This window comes from Coregonus lavaretus (assembly GCF_964263955.1).
Source record: "Coregonus lavaretus genome assembly, chromosome: 12".
Classification (NCBI taxonomy): domain Eukaryota; kingdom Metazoa; phylum Chordata; class Actinopteri; order Salmoniformes; family Salmonidae; genus Coregonus; species Coregonus lavaretus.
In genome coordinates this window covers 18,597,500-18,603,984 of record NC_139999.1, presented here as the reverse complement: position 1 = coordinate 18,603,984, position 6,485 = coordinate 18,597,500, and the positions used below count along the sequence as shown (strand labels likewise).

The 6,485-nt window shown below is 42.6% G+C and overlaps 1 protein-coding gene across 1 annotated transcript in view; it reads left to right on the top strand.

Annotated features, from left to right (window-relative positions):
* Positions 1 to 5,621: 5,621 nt before the first annotated feature.
* The window catches only part of mbd1b (methyl-CpG binding domain protein 1b), a 32,352-nt gene continuing 31,488 nt past the window's right edge, over positions 5,622 to 6,485 (top strand). The window contains exon 1 of the mRNA XM_084172921.1: positions 5,622 to 5,936. The gene's annotated coding sequence lies outside the window, so the exon portion shown is untranslated. The remainder of the gene's footprint in view (positions 5,937 to 6,485) is intronic.

Below are 6,485 nucleotides of genomic sequence, written 5' to 3'. Positions count from 1 at the left end.
CTAATACAGGGGTATTCAACTCTTAACCTACGAGGTCCGGAGCCTGCTGGTTCTGTTCTACCTGATAATGAATTGCACCCACCTGGTGTCCCAGGCCTAAAATCAGTCCCTGATTAGAGGGGATCAATGAAAAAGGGCAGTGGAACAGGCTTGGAGGTGCAGAGTGTAGTTTGAGGGCTCTAGTATATACAAAGCTATACAATAATGTCAGTTATGGGAGCTATGTGGAGCCGGAGGGTCAGACCCAGACCCAGACCTCCAGCATGGGCAATGGAGAGGGATATGGCATGAGTGAGGAAGAGGACGATGATGAGGAAGAGGCAGCTCGGAGGAGAGGTCCCAGTGTGCTGTCCCAGGTGCAGCTGAGTGAGGATGAGGACAGCGAAGAGTTCAGGTCCATTGGGGGTGACAGTGACATGGACTCAGACAACTAGAGAAGTGTTCCACCGCACACACACACACACTTAAAGACGCAAATGCGGTCTACAATCATTATAACAGACAGATCCACATCCATACATGTGAGCTCAGGCTCACTGAATGAATACATCTTAAAAACTTGCAGGCTGAATTACATGCATGTACTGTCATAACTTTATCTCATGTCAGTCAATCCCCCAATGATAGTTCAGACTGTTTGCTGTCCAGTCATTACCACACCTATGAAGACTCTATGATAAACTCCTCTGTGAGATCAATATTGTACAAAATGTTCAATCAAACTGAAGTGAGCTTGTTTATCTGTAATGGCAGGATTTGATTGGAGTTGATGCTTTAAATCAATGTTTTCTACTGGTTATGCTCTTTTCAGTGTACCGACACATGTATATATACTTTTTACAATTATGTACTATTATGTATTATTTTATGGTTGTGCAGAACTTTGGCCAAAATGTAGATATTTGAATAGTCAGCTTTGACAATTGTTTGTTTTCAGTGCCAGGTCTCATCTCAACTTTTTGTGTTGAGACACTGGGTTGAGTGATCGAAAAATACTGTTATTCCCCATTAACTTTTATGGTTGCATCCTGGATTTTCAGGCATTTCAGGCACTGTTATTAGGAAACTCAAACTTCCAAGGAGATCCTAAATAAAAACCAGATATGATGCCATCATCTTTTCATTGTTTGATTTCGGGGATAAATGTTAGCGGTATCTGATGTAACCACGTTGAAGTTGTCCTTTCGTGTTATGCTGTCTTGCTTATCGAAAGTAAGAGGCACTGTTCAATACCAGTCTGCAGTAACACATTAACAAGAATATGTAATTTTATTACAGAAGTCTGTAGTGTGTTCTATCATCAAGGTGCTTCCTCTTTCCCTGCTTTTTTCTATCCTGCCATACCTTACAGGCTTTCCCTTGTTCATATCTTAGTCAGGACAGTGATCATACAAGCTGAACATGAACTCTGTTCCACCGTAAACTCATGATTATTGTAGGGAGTCACGTATATAACGTGTCAAGTATAAAATAGTACAGTACGTGTGTGAAGATCCCCTGTAGCTCAGTTGGTAGAGCATGGCGCTTGCAACGCCAGGGTTGTGGGTTCGTTTTCCACGGGGGGCCAGTATTAAAAATGTATGCACTCACTAACTGTAAGTCGCTCCGGATAAGAGCGTCTGCTAAATGACAAAAATTTTAAAATGTAAGGCAGGGAATGGCAGAAGTGTTGTGCCTGCCTACAGTGGCTTGCGAAAGTATTCACCCCCCTTGGCATTTTTCCTATTTTGTTGCCTTACAACCTGGAATTAAAATGGATTTTTGGGGGGTTTGTATCATTTGATTTATACTTTGAAGATACAAAATATTTTTTATTGTGAAACAAACAAGAAATAAGACAAAAAACTGAAAATGTGAGCGTGTATAACTATTCACCCCACCCCCCCCCCCAAAAGTCAATACTTTGTAGAGCCACCTTTTGCAGCAATTACAGCTGCAAGTCTCTTGGGGTATGTCTCTATAAGCTTGGCACATCTAGCCACTGGGATTTTTGCCCATTCTTCAAGGCAAAACTGCTCCAGCTCCTTCAAGTTGGATGGGTTCCGCTGGTTTACAGCAATCTTTGAGTCATACCACAGATTCTCAATTGGATTGAGGTCTGGGATTTGACTAGGCCATTCCAAGACATTTAAATGTTTCCCCTTAAACCACTCGAGTGTTGCTTTAGCAGTATGCTTAGGGTCAATGTCCTGCTGGAAGGTGAACCTCCGTCCCAGTCTCAAATCTCTGGAAGACTGAAACAGGTTTCCCTCAAGAATTTCCCTGTATTTAGCGCCATCCATCATTCCTTCAATTCTGACCAGTTTCCCAGTCCCTGCTGATGAAAAACATCACCACAGCATGATGCTGCCACCACCATGCTTCACTGTGGGGATGGTGTTCTCGGGGTGATGAGAGGTGTTGTGTTTGCACCAGACATAGCGTTTTCCTTGATGGCCAAAAAGCACAATTTTAGTCTCATCTGACCAGAGTACCTTCTTCCATATGTTTGGGGAGCCTCCCACATGCCTTTGGGCGAACACCAAACATGTTTGCATATTTATTTTTTCAAGCAATGGCTTTTTTCTGCCACTCTTCTGTAAAGCCCAGCTCTGTGGAGTGTACAGTCATGGTCAAAAGTCTTCACAAAGTTCGCTGCTTCAGTGTTATGAGATATTTTTGTCAGATGTTACCATGGTATACTGAAGTATAATTACAAGCATTCCATAAGTGTCAAAGGCTTTTATTGATAATTAAATTTTTCAAGACCTCTGCAATCCGCCCTGGCATGCTGTCAATTAACTTCTGGGCCACATCCTGACTAATGGCAGCCCATTCTTGCATAATCAATGCTTGGAGTTTGTGGGGTTTTGTTTGCCCACCCGCCTCTTGAGGATCGACCACAAGTTCTCAATGGGATTAAGGTCTGGGGAGTTACCTGGCCATGGACCCAAAATGTCGATGTTTTGTTCCCCGAGCCACTTAGTTATCACTTTTGCCTTATGGCAAGGTGCTCCATCATGCTGGAAAAGGCATTGTTCGTCACCAAACTGTTCTTGGATTTTCACTCCCTTGGTTGAGAAGCAACCCTACACATGAATGGTCTCAGGATGCTTTACTGTTGGTATGACAGAGGACTGATGGTAGCGCTCACCTTGTCTTCTCCGGACAAGGTGTTTTCCGGATGCCCCAAACAATCGGAAAGGGGATTCATCAAAGAAAATGACTTTACCCCCAGACCTCAGCAGTCCAATCCCTGTACCTTTTGCAGAATATCAGTCTGTCCCTGATGTTTTTCCTGGAGAGAAGTAGCTTCTTTCCTGTCCTTCTTGACACCAGGCCATCCTCCAAAAGTATTCGCCTCACTGTGCGTGCAGATGCACTCACACCTGCCTGCTGCCATTCCTGAGCAAGCTCTGCACTGGTGGTGCCCCGATCCCAAATGCTGGACTTTCTTGGGCGCCCTGACGCCTTCTTCACAACAATTGAAACTATCTCCTTGAAGTTCTTGATGATCCGATAAATGGTTGATTTAGGTGCAATCTTACTAGCAGCAATATCCTTGCTCGTGAAGCCCTTTTTGTGCAAAGCAATGATGACGGCACGTGTTTCCTTGCAGGTAACCATGGTTAACAGAGGAAGGACAATGATTTCAAGCACCACCCTCCCTTTAAAGCTTCCAGTCTGATATTCTAACTCAATTAGCATGACAGAGTGATCTCCAGCCTTGTCCTCGTCAACAGTCACCTGTGTTAACGAGAGAATCACTGACATGATGGCAGCTGGTCTTTTTGTGGCAGGGCTGAAATGCAGTGGAAATGTTTTTTTGGGATTAAGTTCATTTTCATGGCAAAGAGTGACTTTGCAATTAATTGCAATTCATCTGATCACTATTCATGACATTCTGGAGTATATGCAAATTGCCATCATCAAAACTGAGGCAGCAGACTTTGTGAAAATTAGTATGTGTCATTCTCAAACCTTTTGACCACAACTGTACGGATTAAAGTGGTACTCCAGATACTCCAATCGCCGCTGTGAAGTTTTGCAGCTCCTTCAGGGTTATCTTTGTGGTCCTCTGTAGCTCAGCTGGTAGAGCACGGCGCTTGTAACGCCAAGGTAGTGGGTTCGATCCCCGGGACCACCCATACACAAAAATGTATGCACGCATGACTGTAAGTCGCTTTGGATAAAAGCGTCTGCTAAATGGCATATTATTATTATTATTTATTATTATTATTATCTTTGGTCTCTTTGTTGCCTCTGATTAATGCCCTCCTTGCCTGGTCCGTGAGTTTTGGTGGGCAACCCTCTCTTGGCAGGTTTGTTGTGGTGCCATATTCTATCCATTTTTTAATAATGGATTTAATGGTGCTCCGTGGGATGTTCAAAGTGTCTGATCTTTTTTTATAACCCAACCCTGATCTGTACTTCTCCACAACTTTGTCCCTGACCTGTTTGGAGAGCTCCTTGGTCTTCATGGTGCCGCTTGCTTGGTGGTGCCCCTTGCTTAGTGGTGTTGCAGACTCTGGGGCCTTTCAGAACAGGTGTATATATACTGAGATCATGTGACAGATCATGTGACACTTAGATTGCACACAGGTGGACTTTATTTAACAAATTATGTGACTTCTGAAGGTAATTGGTTGCACCAGCTCTTATTTAGGGGCTTCATAGCAAAGGGGGTGAATACATATGCACGCACCACTTTTCCGTTATTTATTTTTCAGAATTTTTTGAAACAAGTAATTTTTTTCATTTCACTTCACCAATATGGACCAATTTGTGTATGTCCATTACATGAAGTCCAAATAAAAATCCATTTAAATTACAGGTTGTAATGCAACAAAATAGGAAACATGCCAAGGGGGCTAAATACTTTTGCAAGGCACTGTTATGTGTAGTGTCACTGTCAACACTGTCAGCTTCAATCTCACCCTGTGGTGCAGGTGTAGTGGTGGCCATCCACAGGCATACTCAGCATGCCCATCAATTTCTCTACAGATATACTTACTAATTACCATTGAGAATAATTGAATTATTTAACAAATGAACAATCAATCTTAATTCCTTTCATCTCTGTCTTTATTAGGTGGAGTGAATGACCACCTATAGCTAGCTACCTACACCATATAGACAATTAATTCATACTCACCTGATTGCAGAGAGAGGGTGATGGTCAAACCTTGGTATGTCAATAAGTTTTTGCGATCCTTGTACAGTATAACTTTACAGACAGACTGACACACGCACCTGTTTGGTATGATAACTACTACAGTAGGTAGCTTTAGCATATAACGTTAGCTCGATGCTTGGTGGCTTTTAATATAAGCTCCTTGTCTTGTCTGTCACTATCAGTAAAGCCACCAAGTACTGAAGGCAGCTAACTAACTACCGTTACTTGTTGGTGGCCCTATTCAGAACTAACCTGGCGAAAGCTAGCTAGCTGGAGCGATGATCAGGTAACGTCAGATAGCCACACATATTTTACTTAGAAAACAGCTAGCACTGCTAGTAGTAGCATACGTATCGTCATAATTTGTATAACTAAACCATCATGGTTCTAACTGTGGTATAATGTTGTAGCCCCTCCTTTCTACGTCAACAGTCTCTGTTCATTAATTAAATATTGTGGACAGGACAACATTAGAAAGCTTGATCGTTATGTAGCACGTCTGGTATTTCAGATCAGTGGGCATGTGACATCAGAATGATGATTCGGCGGGACAAGCCTTGGCAATGCCAGACGAATTCAGGCGTAGTTACGACAAGTTAGTTTAGTAGCTAGCTAGCGACTGAAAGCAGTCAACCCTTGGGACGAATCCGGATGTCCATATACCCTAACCATTTTAAACGTCAACTACGTCCCAAGGATACCGAATAGCACAGACCGTCACGCGTGCGTATTGTGTTTCCGGGTATGTTGCAGGTGATTACCGGTTTTTAAACCGTCGATGGTAAGTTTTCGATATTTTATACTGTTTTGAACATATTTTCTGCCGTTTTGTTTTGGAGCGGCGTCCTTTCATCACAATGGTGTATTTCATAGCAAGCGGTGCAAATGGTGGGTTAGCATGTTAGCTCTGTTCACTGTTGTCTCGTAACCAACGTCACCATAACCAAATAGCTAGCTAACGTGACAACTGCTAATGGCTATCAATGCTTCCGCTAGCAATGATTCTAATAGCTAGCTAGCTAACCGTAATAGCTAGTTTTCCTATTTGTCTGCGGTATCTTGGTAGTTGTTTGTATTTGATATGTGACCTTGATTTAAATTACTTTTGTCTTCTTTGGCTTTGCATAACGTTACCATGGTGGTCGTGAAGGGTTGTTAGCTTGTTTGTTAACGTTAACTAACTAGTAACGTTAACTGCGGTGCAACCAAGAGTTTTGACACGTTGTGCAGTACAATGTCAAAACTCTCTTGGTTGTATTGAAAATAACTAACTAGCTGCTATGTTACCAATCTAGCTAGCTATCAACCAAAATGAGTGAAGTACGGTAGC